Genomic DNA, 19961 nt, shown 5'->3' with positions numbered 1-19961 from the left:
TCCTCCCATGTTTGCCTGTACCTCGGAAAAGTATATACAGAACAAAAGTGGTCCCAGGACAGAACCCTGTGGGACGCCACTTGTGACTGGTTACGAGTCTGACATGGCTCCAGCAACTCTCACTCTGTGGGTTCTGTCTTTGAGCCAGTTTGCGACCCATCTTGTGACATAGGGGTTTATATTTAAGCTGGATAGCTTATCTATGATGCCCGAGTGGGATATTGTGTCAAATGCCTTTGCAAGGTCCAGATAGACTGTGTGGACTACCTTCCCTTCATCTATGGCTTTGGTGACTGTTTCGAAGAAGTCAACCAGGTTCAAAAGGCAGGATCTGCCCTTGACAAAGCCGAACTGGGTAGGATCTAGTGTCTGTAGGTCCCCAATGTCTTTGTTTATGAGCTCCATGATGATCCTCTCCATAGCCTTGCAGACTAAGCTAGTCAGGCTTATGGGGCGATAGTTTCCAGGGTCCGTAGAGGCTCCACCTTTATGGAGTGGGACCACTGTTGCTGTACGCCATTCTGTGGGCACATATCCTGTAGTGAGGCTGAGATTGTATAGCTGTTTTATTTGAGGGATTAGTTCCTCTTGGAGTTCTGTAGGACGCAACTTGGGACGCCATCTGGTCCCATGGAAGCAGTGTTTTTTGCTTTGGAGAGGGCAGCCTTCACCTGAGCATCAGAGATGTTTGGGAAGCAGCCCTCTGCTGGGATAGATACTTGCTCTTTTGGGGGGGAGGGGGTGGAGAAGTTTGCACTGAACCTGTCTGCCAGGATAGTGGCGATGTCTGTGGGTTCAGTGTATTTTTTGTCGTTTAGAATCAACTCAGAACAAGTCTGGGAGTTGCATCCCAGGTTTCTAACATAACTGAAAAAAGCCTTATGATTGTCTTTGGTGTCCTGTGCAATTTTTCTTTCAAAGCTGGCCTTGGAGGATTTTATGAGGGATCGTAATTTTTTGCTAGTACTGATCAGAGATGCCTTCCCTATTAGGGATTTTGCTCTATCATGTAGTAGCTTCCTCCTTCTGTTGTACAGTTTATTTATGGCAGGGGTCCACCAGACTGGACGCCTGCCTTTGGATGATTGGGTCTTGGTTTTGTTTGGGATAGCATGATCCATGCATTCCTGGAGATGTCCGTAGAATGCGTTTATATAGGATTCTGCAGTTTGGGCCGTAGTTTCCACTGGCCCCTGGGGCCTTGAAGGATTCCACTTCAGTTTTGAGAAGTGAGAAGTTCACTTTTGAGAAGTTTTTCACTGTGGTTTTCTAGGCTGGGGGTGGGGTCGGAATGTGGACTTCCAGTGAGATTAATTTATGGTCTGATCTTACCAATGAGGGATATACTTCTGGTGTGGAGCATAGAGTCCCCATGTTGGTAATGATCAGGTCTAGTATGTTGTCCCCTCTTGTGGGAGTGGTGACTAGTTGTTCCATAGCATTTGAGTTTATAATTTCCAGGAACCTTTGGGCTAAGGTGCTGGGGCTTGAGTAGGGCTCCCAGTCAATGTTTGGGTAGTTGAAGTCGCCCAATATAATGGTGTTCAGAGAGATCTTCATGTTCTCCAATGTTTTCGAGAAAGCCGAGTGGGATTCCTGACTTTGAGAAGGTGGTCTGTAGAATGCTATAAACTGAAAAGCAGTCTTGCCCACTGTTAGTTGCACATGGATGGTCTCCGATGCCGTGCAATGCCACTAACCTGGAGGTGTGGATATCCTTGATAAATATGGAAACCCCCCCTCCTTTTGTGGTTCGGTCCGGGTTTTGGGGCCTAAAAGCATGATATGAGGTATAGCCTGGTAGTGCTGGGGTGCTCTCTGGAGCCTTGAACCAGGTTTCTGTCACTGCACAGATATCGATGTTCTCCATACTGAGGAGAGCTTCGAGTGCATGCATCTTGAGGTTAAGACTTCTGGCGTTTAGCAGCATTACCCTTAGTTTCTTGTTCCTTGTGCTGTCTATGGGGGTGGGTTTGACTTTTGAGCCTTGCCTAAAAAAGGCACTATGGGGGTGGCAAGAGCCTTTGCCAATATCCGAAAGCCCAGTGGTGACAGATGCAAGCCGTCCCTAGCGAAGCAACGTGGCTTGTCGAGCATGTCATCCCAGGCTGACAGACACTGGATCCCCTTTGAATGACACCAAAATTTTAGCCAATTGTTAAAATCGATCATTTTGTCTTTGTACTGTGGCATCATTCTAGGTGAGGGTAAGATGCTGCTCAAGGTCAAAGTCATACCAGCCTGGGCTTACATGATCAGAGAGCTCCTCTATGTCTCTTTTCATGTAGTCCAGGGAGGTACGTCTCAGGTCATTCACACCAGCATGTACAATGACTGAGTCATATTTGTATTTGCTTTGGAGTGACCTGAGTGCTTGCGTTATGTGGCGGATCCTAGCACCCAACAGGCAGCTCACCGTGACCTTCTCTTTATTCTGCCTGGTGAGTGGGACGTCAGTGTGTCTGACAATAGAGTCACCTATTACAAGAGTATCAGGTGTGTTATTCAGCCTTAAGGGCTGTGGCTGCTTGGCACACTGACTTTGTGGGCTATGTGTTGTGCGTGTTTTGTTTTGAGGTAGCGTTTGCTTGGATGTCTGCTTTGGAGGTCTCTGTTGCTTAGGTAGATTTTTATTTAGAGCCTCCGAGTATGTTTTTGTGTATTTATGTGTTTGGTTCGCTGATGTGGTGGGACTATGTGATACTTGAATTGTGTTGTGTGAGGTTACCTTCTCCTCCTGACTGGTTACACCAGTTTTGAGATGAGAGAGCTCAGCCTCCAGTTTGGCTAAATAGTTGCATCTCTCACATATATTTGAACCTGTTTGGAGGAGGAGAGGGTTGTCCGTGTACATGAGACAGTTGTAACATTGCCTCAAAATTCCCAGATTCACCAGCTGGACTGGAGAGGAAACCATTGACTGACCTTTGGACATGCTAGAGTAATATAGGGAAATTGAATTTAAGACGGACCAATAGGGGACAGGGTAATCGTAGAGAGTATAAGAGTAAGTAGTGCTTATGGTTTAATAGTGCTAACTTGTAGGATTACTTAATTGGAGCAGTGAATGACCTTAGAATGAGAATATGGTGTTTAAATTGAGAGATAGAGCAGTTCTAAGGGAAAAAGTGAAGAGCAGACTTTGTGGAGCCAGGAATAGTTTAAACCCAATTAGGCGGCGCTGCCCGCTGTTGCGCTATGCACAAAAACGCGCAAAACCGCGCAAAAGAGGGTTTTAAGAGAGGAAGATGAAGGAGTTTTGGAATTGACCCAAAATGGCCAATAAAACTACAGTTTCAAGTCAGTAATCACTCCCACAGGGGCAGGCAGGCTGCTCAATGTTTTTCACTGCCACTGATCAACAGGGAGACTTCCCTGTAGATGTTCGAGTGTTGCAGTCCTGATAACCCTCCCTCCAGCCCCCTGACGTCTCTTGGCTGTGCCTTTCCTTCTTGTTTTAAACTTTCTGGTGTATTTGCTTTTGATGGAGGTGTAACATATCATATAATTGCTTCCCATTGTGGGGGCACCTGACATCTTGGGCAAGGAAAACTGATGCAATGGCATCGGCTGCATGTTTTATACTCCTGATGACCTGACGTCATTGAAGAAAGAGCATATGAGACAGGAATCCAAGACTTTGATATTTAGGCCAGCTGAGGGCTACCTGCAGGCAGATAACCCAAATGTAATGACTGCAACAGTGAATACACTCTAACATCTACATTTATGGTAAGTGTACACAACTGTACTTTTTCTGGCCAGTTCCCCCCTACAAACTGACATCATCACGACCACCCTAAAAACCCACCCATTCTGTGATGTCACAGCTCCCTGGTCCTGGTCCTACCCCTACCCATACAGAAAATAAAGGCTAGAACAAGGAAACAGTACGAGTCAAGACTCCTGCTGTGAACTGTTAATCACAGCAAGTAACCACTCAAATTACACTTTAGTAGGAGAAGTTAGGTGTGACAGGGGATGGGAGACGAGTAGAAGTAGTACAATTCATGCTTCACAAAAGACTGCAGTTTAGCCAGTCTAAAAAAGCAGCAGCAGTAAAAAGCACTTTGAAACTCTGTGCTGTGGTATTCGCACCGTTTGTGTTTTAAGTAGTCATTGAACAGCATGAAATGTTACTTAAAATTAGCTTACTGAAAGACAGCAGTGTATGCATGTAAAATCAATGCAGTGACAGGAGCTTTAGGAAGAAAGAGGCCTGTGTGATGTAATTTTTTTTTTACAGACAAGTACTGCATTGTAGGATACCTAGAGGCAGACTAAACAGTCAGGATCACTTCAAGATGCTAGACACCATGTGATCAGACTTAGAAATTGCATATAAAATATTAAAAAAAACTGTAAATAGTCCCAGAGTGGTGTTAAAATGTAGGAATTGTCAAATCTTGATGAAAAAAACATATTTTTGAGTCTGTGGGTGCGGTTCTCCTTTAAAAAAAAAGTTAAACTGCAGCAATATTGGTATGGTATCTATGAAACCTAACTAAGAATGCCCTCCTAAATGCTAAGCAATAGTACTGTGCTTGCCACCGACAAACTACAGTAAAACTCAAGTTTTGATAAACAATCAGTAAACTTTTGCACCCTGGTCAAAAATCACAACCATGCCCTTTCACAGATGAAACAAACTATTAATATTCCAAGCAGATTTACTTAATACTATGTAAGTACTGCTGACTCCCTTAATAAACACGGAGCACTCGGCATATCAGTAAATATGGACACTGTCACTACTTCCTTCTCACTTACTGCAACTCCTATGAATATGATAGACTTATTCAAAAACCCACCTCTCTTGCAGCTGATAACCTACCATTAGAATTTCTCGAGATAGCTGCAGAAGCTGTTGCTTACCCAGTATTTATACTTGTAAATCACTTTCTTCAAGAAGGTACAGTCCCAAGACCAGCCTATGTTATTACAATACATAAAGGTGGAAAATCTCTTGTACTAAAAAACTACAGACCTTTGACAATGTGTCCCCTTTATCTAAAATACTTGAAAAGTGTGCCAATACAGAATTGATCAGTTTAGCAGGCATCACATTATTTTCACAGCACAGCATAGATGTAAGCTAGGCCATTGCATAGAAACAGTATTACTAACTTTCATAAACTGTATTCATAATGGTCAGAATGAAAGTGAAATGGTCGGATCTCTTTTTAGACCTGTCCAAGATACTTGATACAGTTTCACATAACATGTAGTTTAGACTCTAAATAGGCTTCACAGTTTGGCTTCTTGGTGCAAAGGGTTAAAGCCCTTACTGTGCCCCAGGTGACCAGTGTTTCACTACCACTAGAGGGACCAGGTATGGCAGGGTGGAAGTGTCCAGCCAACACCATCTGACCCATCCTGCAAGGGGCGAGCTACCCCAGGCTTGTATATATTACCAGTGTTAAGAGCTGGCAAGCTCCACTCTGCAAGCAGTGTACCACTTGTTCGGAGGTTGCAGATGTGCCTCCTCTAAGACGGTAGTTGTAATTTCTGCAATGTAAGGCTGCAATGGTGAGGAAGCAAGTTAGGGCACACCCCCATTAGTGATGTGACACTGCACCAGCATCCTCAAGCCTCTGATGTGGGTCAAGTTGAGCCCGAGGAAGCTTGGGCAGGTCCAGTAAAACCAGTGAACAAGGCGAGGAGCTGCTGATGGTCAGCTATAGGAAAAGGAGCAATTAAAAAAAAAAGGGGGGGGGAGACTAGGCTTCAGAAGCAGTGCAGTCGAGTGTTTTAAAAGTTACGTCAGCCAACAGTGTGTATGCTGGGTTAATGATCTGTCAATTCTTCAGCATATATAAAATTTAGGTGTACCACAGGGTTCAGTATTAGACATTTGCACTTTTTAATAGATTTACAACTAAAATGCATGCAGTCTATCACCCAGCAAATCTAATCCCAAATGCAGATGACACAATATTAATAGGTGCTGCCTCTTCAGTTAGACCTCCAAGGTGACCTGTAGTATTAATTTACAGAAACTAAAATCTGGCTAGAATGATCTGAATTTATTACTAAATGTAAGTAAAATTAAAAGGTATGTTCAGCTCCAATCCACCAATCAATCAATAATATTAGAATTGCACTAGTACAAAATACAGAACTATTGCGAGTAATAGACCATAGATTAAATTCCATCAGCACATTCAACATGTAGTTCAAAAACTAACCATAGACTTAGGAAAGATTTCATTTCACAAAGAATTAAAAGAATATGCAAGATGCGACGTTGTTCAATCTCGCCATTCATTATTAATTGATGGGTTGGTTCCGGTACGGCCACATGCAAAGCTTGAGGTCTTCCAGTAGCTCGAGGCCAAGCCCCCTATCCCATGATGCACTGTGAATTACCTCAAATCTAGTTTGCTGTGGCATATGATCGGAGGTTCCAGTGAAAGCTCAGGCCAGTAAATTTTAAAATTTTCTATTTAGTAGTTTATTATATAGCATTAGTAAATTTTTGACATATAGGTAGTGGATAGTTAGCTATTATAGCTTCCTTGCAGTACCCCTTCCCGTGTATTTATATATCGTTTGGTCTAGTTAACTTTGGGCAGTTGTGTGTGTGTATTATTCTATAGTTAGTTTTTTGGATACTTTTATCTCAGGCTCGTGTGTGTGTGTGTGTGTGTGTGTGTGTGTGTGTGTGTGTGTGTGTTTAGAGCCTATTACTATTTTCACACTAATTTTTGATCCACGTGTGTTCAGAGTAGTATCATGGTGGATGATAAAGACAAACATCCCAAGTCTGGTTTTAAAAAATGTCCGGGCTGTAATCAAAAAATGTCAGTCACTGACTGGCATGTTACCTGTGTATATTGTTTGGGGGGCTGTCCACTTGCAAGAATCTTGTGCAATCTGCCATTCCTTTTCATGCAGGGTTCTGTTAGAGAGAAAAAGGAAATTAATGGACAGGGGTTTGTTAAAACACCCTTTTCAAAAGGCATTGAGTGACCAGGATGTTGCAAGCAAATGTTCTAAGTCCTCCAAGTCATCTGTTTAATCTAAGGACTCCAAACATTCAAAGAAATCAAAAAAATCTGATGAGTCTGACATCTGCTCTACAGGTTTCGGAGCCAACTGTTTTCGGAGCTGGCCCACAGCCTTGGGGTCGGTATCCGAAGTGCCTCAGTCACCATTACTCCAGTCGGCACCATCTGTTCATTCATCTAGGTAGTCTGTCAGACTTTCAAATTTGTTTATGGATCGATTGGTGCAGAAGGTTCTACAGGCACCAGGCCTTGCTAAATTGTTGTCTGCTCCGACCCAAGCGGCTTCGGAGCCGAAGACCACTACTCCTGCTTTGTCTACTCCTCCGAGCCATACCGGCCTTTCGGAGCCAGAAGAATCAGACCTGTTGATCGTGGAGCCGTTGGGGTCGAGGCTGGTTCCAGTGTCCTTGGCTCCATCCACTCTGACATCCTCGGCGCCGACCGGGGATTCTAGGAGCCGACGCTCTCCAATCGGATCTGGAGTGGATTGTTGAACCGACTTGTCAGTGCCGACTCTCCCTCTCGGGCCTTTGGCTCGGATGAGCTCGGCTCCTTCCTCCGGCTCTGAGCCCGCTGCCTCGGTGTGGGGGGGGGGGTTGACTGCAACCTCGGATCCGTTGACTCCTTCCCATCGGAGCAGTGGTGCCGTCAATGACATCCTCGACTTCAGGCTTTGCTTCTTCATCCCCTAAAGCGCCTGTGTCTGCTTCTGCTTCCATGATCTAGGCTAAGCGTAGAGACCCAGATCCCCAGGTAGCCCCTGCTTTTCCAAGACCTATCCAGAAGGCCCCACTGAGGGGGCTCCTAGGAAGAGATCGTGCAAGAGGAGACACTTGGACTACCCACACGAGTCTTTAACATCTGATACTGACTTGGATGAGTCAGAAGGGTCCCCACGGTCCCCCACTGAGGTTATCACCTTTGCTGAGATACTTCAGATCCTTAGGCAGAGGGGTGATTGGCAGTCCAAAAACCCTACTGAGGATGAGTCAGTTCTCCTGAAGGCTTTTGGGTCTCAACCCTCCACCTCTTGGGTGCTTCCGCCCTTCGATGAGCTCATGCAGTTGGTTTCTCGAAGGGCATGGGAGTCACCGGAGTCTATGGAGCCTGTCCCTAGGAGGCCTAACAAATTTATATCAGCCCCACTAGACAAAATGTTCTTAGAGAAAGGAGTTCCTGTTGATGCCATGGTGGTGGCGGCAGCCACCAAAAAGGAAATGTCTGAGACTTCGTCTATCCATCCTCCTAATAGAGAGTCTAGGATTATGGATAGATATGGGAAACGTATGTTCAGTTCAGTGACTTTTGCTCTCCGTTCACTGAACTACTTAACCCATTTTACTAGGTTGCCAAGAGATCTCCTTAAGGAGTTGGGAGATGCTCTTCAGGGTACAGTGGCTGCAGAAGTCTCTGATAAAGTTGCTGCCCAGCTTTCTACCATAAATTCTATTCTCAACTCATCCATGCATCTCATATGCAGCTGATGGAACGAGTAGGGCAGCGAGTACAGGAATCACTCTTAGAAGACATTCCTGGATGCGCTTGTGTTCCTTCACGGTGCCCTTCAAGTCATCCTTCGTGAACACGCCCTTTGGCTCATCCCTTTTTGGGCCTAAAGTGAAGGAAACCTTGACCAGGTGTGACCAGGAGGGAAAGAATCTGTCTGCCGTCAGAGTCCGTTTTTCCACCCCTACGCGACCTTATCCCAAATGTCAAAGAGGAGGGAAAATGTGGTTCTGGAAAGTCAAGGAGCCTTTCAGGACACACGTGGTGAACCCCCCCCCCCCAGGGGCACAGGAGGGGGTAATAATGGAAGACACCACCCTTGGCGGCAGAGGGGGGTCCGCAACACCAGAGTGACAGATCACTTCTCTGAGCAACCATACCAGCGCTTCTGAAAGGAGGCTTAACTGTCCTGCTCTGGAGGCAGTCGGGGGCCGCTTATCTTTGTACCCAAATGCTTGGCTAAAAATAACAAAAGACAGCTGGGTACAAAGTATTTACAGAGGGTACTTCATACATTCACCACACCCCCTCCAACCATAAGAAGAATCCCGGACATTCCACCCAGTTGCAGGGAACAGGCAACTATAGAGGTCTGAAAGTTGCTAGAAAAAGTCATCCAGCCAGTCCCAGCAGACCAACCAGGATACGGAACTTACTCAAGATTCTTTTTGGTTCCAAAGAAAACAGGGGACTGGAGACCCATTTTGGACCTCAGCAGACTCCACCAATATGTAAAGAAAGAGAAGTTCCGGATGGTCACGCTTCAGTCTATACTTCCCTTCCTAGGGAAAGACAATTGGATGTGCTCAATACATCTCAAGAATGCATGCTACCACATAAAGATGACCAGGTCATCCAGAGATCACCTGTGCTTCCAGCTGGGAGCCAATCATTACCAGTTTTGAGCCCTGCCCTTTGGTCTCGCTACAGCCCCCAGAGTGTTCACCAAATGCATGGCAGTGGTCACAGCTCAACTGAGGCATCTAGGATTCCAGGTGTTTCCGTGCCTAGACGATTGGCTCCTTACCGCCACCATCAGGCATCAACTGATTCAGGCAAGGGAGGTACACTCTGTCACTCTGCAGTCGTCTAGGCATTACAATCAACTCAGAAAAGTCTGCCTTGTCGCCATCGCAGCATATCATTTTTATCAGGCAGAGCTAGACACCTCAACCACAACTCTAAGGCTACCAATGGAAGGAGTCTTTCTTCTTCATCAGCTTGTCAGCACATTGGCATCAAAAGACAGAGCACCAACATCAGCAGTTCTGAAAGTATTGGGTATGATGGCAGCAGCAATCCTAGCCATACCATTAGCAAGAATGCATATATGGATCCTTCAATGGCTGCTGTTCACTCAATGGTCTTACCAGGATCTACCCATGGACCACACAATATTGATTACAAGCTCTTGCAAGAAAGGCCTCCAGTGGTGGTTGACGACTCTTCATGTCACCATAGGACGCCCTTTTGTTCTACCCCCTCCAGTAGCCTTTGTGACCACGGATGCTTCCCTGATAGGGTTGGGAGGGCAGGGAAAGACTGCCCAAGGCACATGGACCGATCAAGAGTCACATTTGCACATCAATATCCTGAAGATGAGAGCAGTACTTTTGGCATTGCAGTACTTCCAGGACTCTCTTCCTCTAGGAACGATTGCGATTCAGACAGACTGTCAGTAGTCTGGTATTTGAACAAACAAGGGGGAACCAGATCTTTACCCCCTTTGCCGAGAAGCCCTCTGAGTTTGGCAGTGGGCTGTTTCCTCCAAACGCTTTCTGTTGGCAAAGCACATCCCGGAAAGATCCAGCTTGATAGCAGACAAACTAAGCAGGGCAATCCTGTTATCACATGAGTGGTCCCTCAAGAAAGAGATTGTGGACAGGATTTTCTGCAAATCAGGCCAGCCTTGCTGCGACCTTTTTGCCAATCACATCAACACAAAATGCAGAAGCTACTTTGCTCTGATTCCCCCTCCAGGAGAAGCCCCAAGGGACGCACTCGTACACGATTGGCCCCCGGGTATCCTCTATGCATTTCCACCAATGCCATTGATACCCAAGGTCCTACAGAAAGCAAAATCCCTGTGAAGGACCATCATTGGCCTCTGCATATTTGGTTTCTATTCCTTCAATCTCATCTCTTGGAGGATCCCTGGATTCTGGATCCAGTTCCAGACCCCATGACACACCCATCGGGGGACCTTCATCCCTCTCTGCAGTCATTGAAGCTGACAGCTTGGCTGCCCAGTTCCCCTCATAGCCAAGCTTCATAACCTTTCCAGTGAGACAAAACAGATCCTTTTGTCTTCTCATAAGCCCTTCGCTAGAAAATGATATCTTAGTAAGTGGAAGAGATGTTCCATATGGGCCTCTAAAAATAATATTGATCCTTACCAAGCCCCCATGACATTCATATTAGAATTCTTGACTGTCTTTAACAAAGGAGCGGCGGTAGCAACAGTTCGGGTTCAGTTGGCTGCTATTTCTAATTTTCATCTTGGGGTTGACTGTTTAAATATCATGTCCCACAAGTTATCCAAAGCTTTTCTCAAGGGGACATTTCATATGAGACCACCTGTGAAAACCCCCTATTCTCCATGGAATCTAAATTTTATGCTTTCACGTATGATTCTCCCTCCATTTGAACCAGCATCATTTTGTGACCTCAAATATTTGTTATAGAAAACCATTTTTCTGGTAGCTATTACTTCTGCCCGCAGAGAACCAGAACTTCAAGCTTTATCTATCAACCCCCCCTCATTTGATTTTTCATGCTGACAGAGTATCACTTAGGACAAATCCGTCTTTTTTGCCCAAAGTTTGTTCAGAAGCCAGTATTAACCAAGTTATTGAGTATATGCTGCACCAACTTGATGTTCACAGACAGCTCAGATTTTATTTGGATAGAACAAAAGATTTCAGGAAATCAGACCAACTTTTTGTTTCATTCTCTGAATCCAGGAAAGGTAGACCACTGGCTAAAACAACTCTAAATGGTTATTTGATTGTATCACCTTTGCCTATTCAGCAGCCTATATGCCTTTGCAACACAAGATTAAAGCTCACTCAACCAGTGCAGTTTCTACATCCTCTGCATTTTCAGCCAAACTTCCCCTTGATAACATTTGTGCAGCAGCCACTTGGTCAACACCTCATACCTTTATCACTCATTACAAAGTGGATAAGGCCTCCAGGGATAGAGCATCCTTTGGGTACACGGTCCTGAGAAATGTACTCCTGTGAGCCACCCGAGATTGATGGTGCTTGGGACGCTACCCATCAGTTAAGAATGAACGGCGAGATTAAACAACTTTACATTAAGAAGTTATGTACTCACCACAACGTTCCATGTGAGTTGTTCATCCCGCCTTCATTCTTACGTCTCTCCCTCCCACCCCCTCCTGGCTGATAGTTGACCTAGATGTTGGTTTCATCCTGGCTGCTCAAATTCTTCTTCCCTTCTATAGGGGAATAACTGTTTATATATATATATATATATATATATATATATATATATATATATATATGTGTGTATATATATATATATATATATATATATATATATATATATATGTCTGTGTGTATATATATATATATATATATATGTGTGTATATATATATATATATATATATATATATATATATATATATATATATATATATATATATACACGCAAACACATGCATTATATATATATATATATATATATATATATATATATATACTTATAGTATACGTAGCAAACAAGATTTGAGGTAATTCACAGTGCATCATGGGATAATAGGGGGCTTGGCCCCGAGCTACTGGAAGGCCTCGAGCTTTGCATGTGGCCGTACTGGAGCCCGAGGGATTGGTTTCGAACCCATCAGTTAAGAAGGAAGACAAGGTGAACAGCTCTCATGGAACGTTATGGTGAGTACATAACTTCTTATTTTGTTTCATCAGTGTTCACTAACCTACAGTCCTGTCAGCTAGATAACTGGAGCACTCTTAATAAATAACAGTGTGTAATCACATTAACCAAGCACATTCCTGTGTAGCACTTCACTTTCTTAACTGACTAATCTACTAGCCTATTGTCATATTAAGACTGCCCACAGCATTCTCTATACCCCAGACAAATGCCCTGCCACCGGCCAGTTATGAAACTTATATACACCCATTAGAGAGCTGTACTTGCTAAACTCTTAACTAATACTTACTCAAACATCTAAAAATCATAATTGTGACTGTCTGTACTCTTTATATATTAAAGTGTGGAACTTGATCCCAGCAGATATCAAAAATGTCTCCTCTTATGTACAGTTAAAAATCTCTGATGTATCTCTCAAAAAAAGGTCATTCACTTTTGTCAGTCCCATTACTGAGATCCTATCTTATTATAAAACTTTTCCCCTGTATAATTCACAATCCTAATGAATTTCATACCTCGTAATAAACAGTCTAGCCCTTGTACCAACCCTGTTACTAGGTCCCGTCCTCATGCATTCAAACATCAGAAAATTCTCGGTGTTATCTCCTGGTAACATATCTCAAGCGAAGTTAACAGTTTTGATAAAATGTAAATGTGCCGTATTTGCTATCTGTGTGACAAAATTAAAGTGACAGTATACACATATGCTGCGGTGGTGGTGCTGCGGTAGCGTTGTCGACTCACAGCAAGACGTTGTGCCGTTCTATTCTCAGCTAGAGCGTCTTCTGTGTGAAGACATGCGTGAATGGGCGTATCTTCGTTGAAGGTTGTGCGTCAGGGCTGGCAAACTCGGCACGTAAAAAATCTACTGCCAATCATTAGCGGACCGGAGTTCCGCTGTGGCGACCCCTAACCAGGAAAAGCCGAAAGACACAAACAAACATACACACATGCTGCAAATAATGCTTGATGTTCTACTTGATAATGTGTTTTACATGCTGTATACAATATGTTCAATAAATGTGTCTGTGCTTATGTTGTAGATACTACTCAGTGTATGTAACGTAGTGATCACTCATTGCCACGTAGTGCATGTAAAGTAATGATCACTTGTTAAGTTATATAATTTTTGTGAGTGTTATATAGTACATTTTACTGTTAGCTCGTTCAAAAGTATGCAGTGTGAAGCTTTACTCCCCAGGCCCCTACTGAAAAGGGACTTTAAACTTTCCAGTAAACAAAGGCAAATGCAAAAATAAACATTGTCACCATTGCAGTACTATTGATTACAAATGGGAATCGGCCGCAGGCTGCCAGACTCCCAAATCTGTCTACACAAGGTGCAGGCCAGCATCTCCTACACGAAGATGCATGCTTATGTCCTGGATGTCAGTGAGGCATTGACGTCATATTCAGTACTTTCTTGACACAGGTATGTGCACTTCTTGGTATGCAGGTCTGTGGTCACTGGTTCCCCATATATTGCTCCAGAGCTCCCTTTGAGAATCTTAAAAATATAAGTACCCCATTGGAGAATCTTTTTGTTCTTATAGTAGATGTTCTTCGTGTTTCACTGTTGCAGTCATTACATTTGGGTAATCTGCTGGCAGGTTGCCCTCAGTCGGCCTGAATTCCAAAGTCTTGGGTCCTGTGTCAGTTGCTGTCTCTTCTTCCATTACGTCAGGTCGTCGGGTATAAAACAGGCAGCCGACACCATTTTCTTTAGTCTTTCTTGCCGTGTGGTGCCCGAAGCAGAAGCAGTTCGCAAGTGCCGGTCGGCCGACTCCTGAAATTTTTTGAACTCGAGTTTCAAAACCGAAGTCTTCACTAAAGTTAAGTACCCCGTTGGGGAAACTTTTTCTTGCTCCATTCCGATGTCAGTAAAAGTTAATAATTGCATTACTTGTGGGAAGCAAATACCTCATAAGGATTTCCATTTGTACTGTATTCCTTGCCTAGGCCCTGATCATAATGTGCCTAGCTGTCGGTTTTGTGCTAGATTTAACCAACGCACTATTAAGCATCGGTATATCTTTGCCCCAAAATATTTTGGAAACAGATTTAACTATCCTGAAATGTCGTCGGATAGCAAGCCGACTACCAGAGTTCACAAAAAACGCAAAGAAAAGGACAGACAGACCGTCGAGGTCCAAAACCGTCGACAAAGCTTCTCCTAAGCCATTCGCCAGTTCGCCGGTACTCAATGAGGTGCTTTGCAGCCCCTGATTACCCACTACTTTCGAGTCGCAGGCCTCTGCCGAGACCCATGTGGAGTCCGGCACGCCGCGAGATTCTCAAAGTATTGTACCCTCGGATGTCTCTCCCTCGGATGGGTCCGGAGCCACTGAGCAGGCACCGGCTTCTGAGGGTGTCTTCAGGCCTCAACATTTTTATATAAAACCGACGCCAGCTTCAAAATCAAAGACAAAAGCAACTTCTAAAGCTAAAAAACCGACGCATGAGCCACGTGCTCGGGCCTCTATGCCCAAAAAGCAGATGATCAAAATGGCTGAAGACCTAATTACCTTGATCAGGGGTTCCCAACCCCCTCCTGATAAGAGGCCTGGGCAAGACACTGATTATGAATCTTCAGTTCAGGTTTCTATTTCTTCTGATCAGGAATTTTCTGTACCACCCTCTGAGGATTCTGATGCAGAATCTGTCTCATCTGCATCTCCTCCTGAAGATTATTCCTTTGGAGAAACCTTGCATACTTTGAGGGAGCACTTTCATTGGGAGAGTCAAGATTTCTCAGAATCAAAAAAAGAGGCTTAGGGATTTCCTCCTTCTCCCTCAGCACAGGCCTTTAGCCATACCTCCTGTTTTAGACATTGTGGATGATGTGTTTTTGGAGTCGGGCTTGACTCCAGACTCCTTACTTCTGGCTCCAAGCAAGCCAGACAGATATTACAGGGTTTCTGACTCTCACAAATTTTTATTTAAAAACTCTGCTGCTGACCCCGAAACTATTTCACAGGGTCCAAAAGGTGTAAAGGCCTCAACAGTAAAAAAAAATCCTACCCCCCTCTGATAGAGATTCCAGGGCACTGGATAGATGGGGAAAGAAAGTTTATACGTCTGCAACCTTGGCAATTAGGGCCTTAAACTGCCAGTTTCATATGCTCAAGTATCGACAGCATGTTATGGGATTACTGAAACAGAAAATGATGTTGATTTCTGAATGTGCAGAAAATAAAGAATTACAGGAATTATTGCATGCAGCAAAACAAGTTGGAAAACATATTTTGCAATGTGGTTTTGATTCCTTACTGGCCTCATGCAGGGCCGCAGTTACTGGATCTGTGATTAGAAGGCATGCCTGGCTAAAAGAGCAAAATTTGCCTGATCATGTTAAAGCTAAACTGCTGGATGTTCCTTTACAGCATGATACTCTGGTATTAAGGCAGAAGAGGTTTTAAAGAAAATGGAAGACAAAGCTAAGTCTATGCAAACTGTAAAAGACTTCTTACAAGTGCAGCCACCAAGATTCAGTAGACACTGGCCTACAAAAAATGGGTCCTTTCCTGTGTCCGACAGAGCTCCACGGGGCAAATCCAGGCGCCCTAAAGGTTCTAGATACCAGTCACATTATTCTTACAGGTTAAAACAATAGGGTGCTTCTACCTCCAAATGTGGAGGAAATTAAGCGCAACACTACAGTAAACAGTCTCAATGACTTCCCTCTGCCATCACCAAGCACTTATCTTTTGGCACCACCCTTAGGGGGGAAATTAGCACTTTGTGCTCAAAAGTGGCAGTTAACCCAGGACAAGTGGGTGTTAAACATAGTATCTCAGGGATACAGATTCCACTTCCACACACTGCCAATTCCAAATGGTTGGCCAGATCTGCCAAAAAATCAATGTGCAGAGGCACAGAAACAATTTACATCCCTCATGGATATGGGGGCTATTCAGCCAGTGCCAGAAAAGGAAAAAGGACAAGGGTTTTACTCGAGACTGATTTTGGTACCCAGAAAAGATGAGACCTGGTGCCCAATACTGGATTTATCAATTTTGAACACGTTCCTGGACATTCCAAAATTCAAAATGCTAACTTTGCAGCAGCTTCTGCCCATGCTGGGCAAGAACGCTTGGCTAGTAACTTTAGACTTAAAAGAGGCATACCTGCAAATCCCAATAAGGGAATCGTGCAGAAGATACCTCCGCTTCAAGGCTGGCTTTATGCATTACCAATTCTCTGCACTGCCCTTTGGCTTATCTACTGCGCCCAGGGTCTTTAGAAAGTGCCTGGTACCAGTAATTGCATTTTGCAGACAGAGGTATACAACTCTACCCTTACTTGGACGGCTGTCTCATTCAGGTAGAGAACAAGGACATTCTTCATCAGCATCTGGCATTTGTGAAAAGGCTTTTTACATACCTAGGGTACACAATAAACGAAAAGAAATCACAACTGGTACCCTCACAAAAGATATTCCTGGCTGCAAGCTTGATTACAACTGCCCAGATGGCTTTCCTCACGCCAGACAAAGGCAACTGACTATTTACTTCAAACAGATGGCAACAAAAAACCTAGTTATTTGCAAGACAAATTCTGCAGGTTTTGGGGTTCATGGCATCCTGCATTCTACTGATTCCATATGCAAGACTGCATATAAGGAAACTACAGTGGTACCTAAAAAGTTTTTGGAGTCAACATTGTCACAGTCTGGAAACAGTGATTCCTCATTCCCTGCCTACAACAGGAGCGTCTTTGGTGAGCAGAGGCATGTCACCAAAACATGGGACAGTCCTTCACTCTACCCCCTGCCAACCAAACCTTAACTACAGACGCATCGGACTATGCATGGGGGGCCCACATGGCAGGAAGATGCATTCAGGGCATATGGACCCCAAAACTAATGCATCTGCATATCAACCAAAAAGAGATGTTAGCAGTTCAAAATGCCCTGACAGCCTTCAAGGACTTACTTCATCCAGGACAACTACTGATTAAGATGGACAACACCACGGTTATGTGGTACATAAGCAGGGGGGCACACACTCATACCTCCTTTGCAGACTAGCCATGGCATTGTGGGACACAGCCTTGACTTACCGAGTACATCTTCAAGCTCAATTCCTGCCAGGAAAGCAAAATACTCTGGCAGACGACTTCAGCAGAAACCTTATGGACCCTCACAAGTGGAAATTGGATCCACAAGTCTTCAGCATGATAAGAAAGAAATGGGGGAGCCCGGACATAGACCTTTTTGCCTCTCCTCGGAATTATCAACTGGACAAATTCTGCACAAGGACTTATCACAGACAAGCATGGAAAGTGGATGCCCTATCCTTCAGTTGGAAAAACCTATCAGTTTACGCCTTTCCTCCTCTGCCTCTTCTTCCCAAGGTCCTACTAAAGGTCAGACAAGAAAAACCAAAAATTATACTAATTGCCCTGGACTGGCCCCGTCAACACTGGTATCCAATCCTAAGGAATACGTCTCAGTTCCCAGCTTGGAACTTGCCTCAAATACCTCACTTACTGTCTCAGCAAAACAATCAGATCCTGCACAATCAGCTCCAAACACTGAACCTGACAGCATGGCTGATCATGTAGTTATTCAAACAACACCTCTCAGTAAATCTGTGATGGATGTAATTTTGGAAGCCAGGAGGCCCAGTACTAGAAAGTCCTATGCTGATAAATGGAAGAGATTCTGTGCTTGGAACCAAGCACAAGGAACTGACACAGCAGAGCCAAATATTCCTCAGATTTTACAATACCTGACTGAGATGCTTGACAAAGGCCTATCTTTTTCATCAATAAAAATCCATGCATCTGCCATCTCGGCTCATTACAACACAGAGCCACCAATCTTTTCCCATCCTTTGCTAAAACAGTATCTTAGAGGGGCCAAAAATTTAAGACCTCCCAGAAGATCACCAATTCCTGCATGGGTCCTCAATTTTGTGTTGGAAAAGCTCACCCTGCCTCCATTTGAACCAGCTGCTACTGCAGATATAAAGTTTTTATCATGGAAAACAGCTTTGCTCCTTGCAATTACTTCAGCAAGAAGGGTTTCAGAGCTACAGGCCCTCATGGCTGTGGAGCCTTTTATCATATTTTACCCAGACAGGGTGCCCCTCAGGACCAAATCCTTCCTTTATGCCCCGCAACTATCTTGGATCTCACTAGTGGTGAAGGTTTGTAAGGAGCTACTCAGCATGATTCCCTTAACGGTTTGGCTCAAGCAGCACTGATGTGTAATGTTTTTAAGGGTGGAGTAGTTATCCAAGGAACGACAGTACCGTCTGCCACAGAGGAGGGTCCTACTTGCACAGAAAGCCAGAAATTGGTGCACCCAACTTGAAGGGACTCTGGCTGATGGCTTGGAAGATCCGAATGTTCATCTTGGTCACTTTTTATATCGCAGTGTGCTGACCATTCTGAAGAAAGCCAGGAAACCTAATACAAGGAAGATGTACAAAGCAGATCAGAAAAGGTTTTCCATTTGGTTCAAAAGAAGAAACAAGCACCCACATATTTTGTGTAGCTTTATACAGTAAACATTGTGTGCTCTTAGGCTATAAAGTTTCTGAGAGATGTTCAAATCAAAAGTACTTTATTCGTTGGTTATGATTCATGTTCTGCAATATCTGCTTAGCGGGTGATGTATTGGTCAGGTAGTTCCAAAAATGACTAATCTGCCTTCAGCTACCAAGAATGGTTTATACCTCCACAATAGGACCTTAATTTCATCCTTGAAACGCTGACCCTGGAACCTTTTGAACCTGCTGTTTCAGTGCCACTTAATGTCCTGGAAGGCAATTATGTTGGTAGCAGTAACATCTGCAAAAATAATCCTGGAGCCGCAAGCCCTGATGGCAAAAGGGCCCCTTCAGTGCCTTTCAAAAAAATAGAATCAGCCAGAAGATGAAGCCTACTCATTATTACAGTGATGTCAGAAATTTCCTTATTCTATCAGTCCATCTACAGTATTCTTCCAGAAGATTCAAAACTAAGGTAAAATAATACTGTATTTGTTGGACATCCACAGGTAATTAACTTTTACCAGAACTTAAGAAAGGCTGCCTGATATTTGGATCATCTGTTTGTAGACTTTGTGCAGAGTAAGGAAGGTAATCCAGTTTCAAAATAGATGCTTTACAGAGGCTACTTAACTGCATAGTGTGCTATGAGAAAAAGGACAGGCCATTGCAAGAACACATAAGGGCTTGTACTACCAGAGCAACCTCCACTTCAGCAGCTTACTTTAAGCAGGTTTCAGTCCATTTATTTTGTGGAGCAGTCACCTGGGCATCAGTGTACACATTCTCTAAATACTAAGCTGGTCATACTTTCCAGATGTAGGGCATGATTTGGAGAGAGGGCCTGCACCCTGGAAAGCGTCTGTTTCGGTGGCATCAGGTGATCTCCCGCTGGCCCTTGAAAATCCTGGGCAGAGGATGTAAGTCTCTCGTTGGGCCATAGCTGCAGCAGGTCTCCAAGGTGAACAGCCTCTGGCATGTTAGAACAGTGTAGGTAAGAGAAGTCAGCAAGCCAGATCCGTAACCTCGGGA

General features: G+C 44.1%; 1 protein-coding gene across 1 annotated transcript in view; it reads left to right on the top strand.

Annotated features, from left to right (window-relative positions):
• Positions 1-19961, top strand: part of LOC122792887 (ATP-dependent RNA helicase DDX19A-like) — a 688839-nt gene that overhangs the window by 646140 nt on the left and 22738 nt on the right. The gene's annotated exons all lie outside the window — the stretch shown is intronic.

Source organism: Protopterus annectens, chromosome 2.part0, assembly GCF_019279795.1.
Source record: "Protopterus annectens isolate FY-2018-M chromosome 2.part0, PAN1.0, whole genome shotgun sequence".
NCBI classification, from domain to species: Eukaryota; Metazoa; Chordata; order Ceratodontiformes; family Protopteridae; genus Protopterus; species Protopterus annectens.
This window is presented reverse-complemented; position numbering and strand designations above follow the sequence as displayed.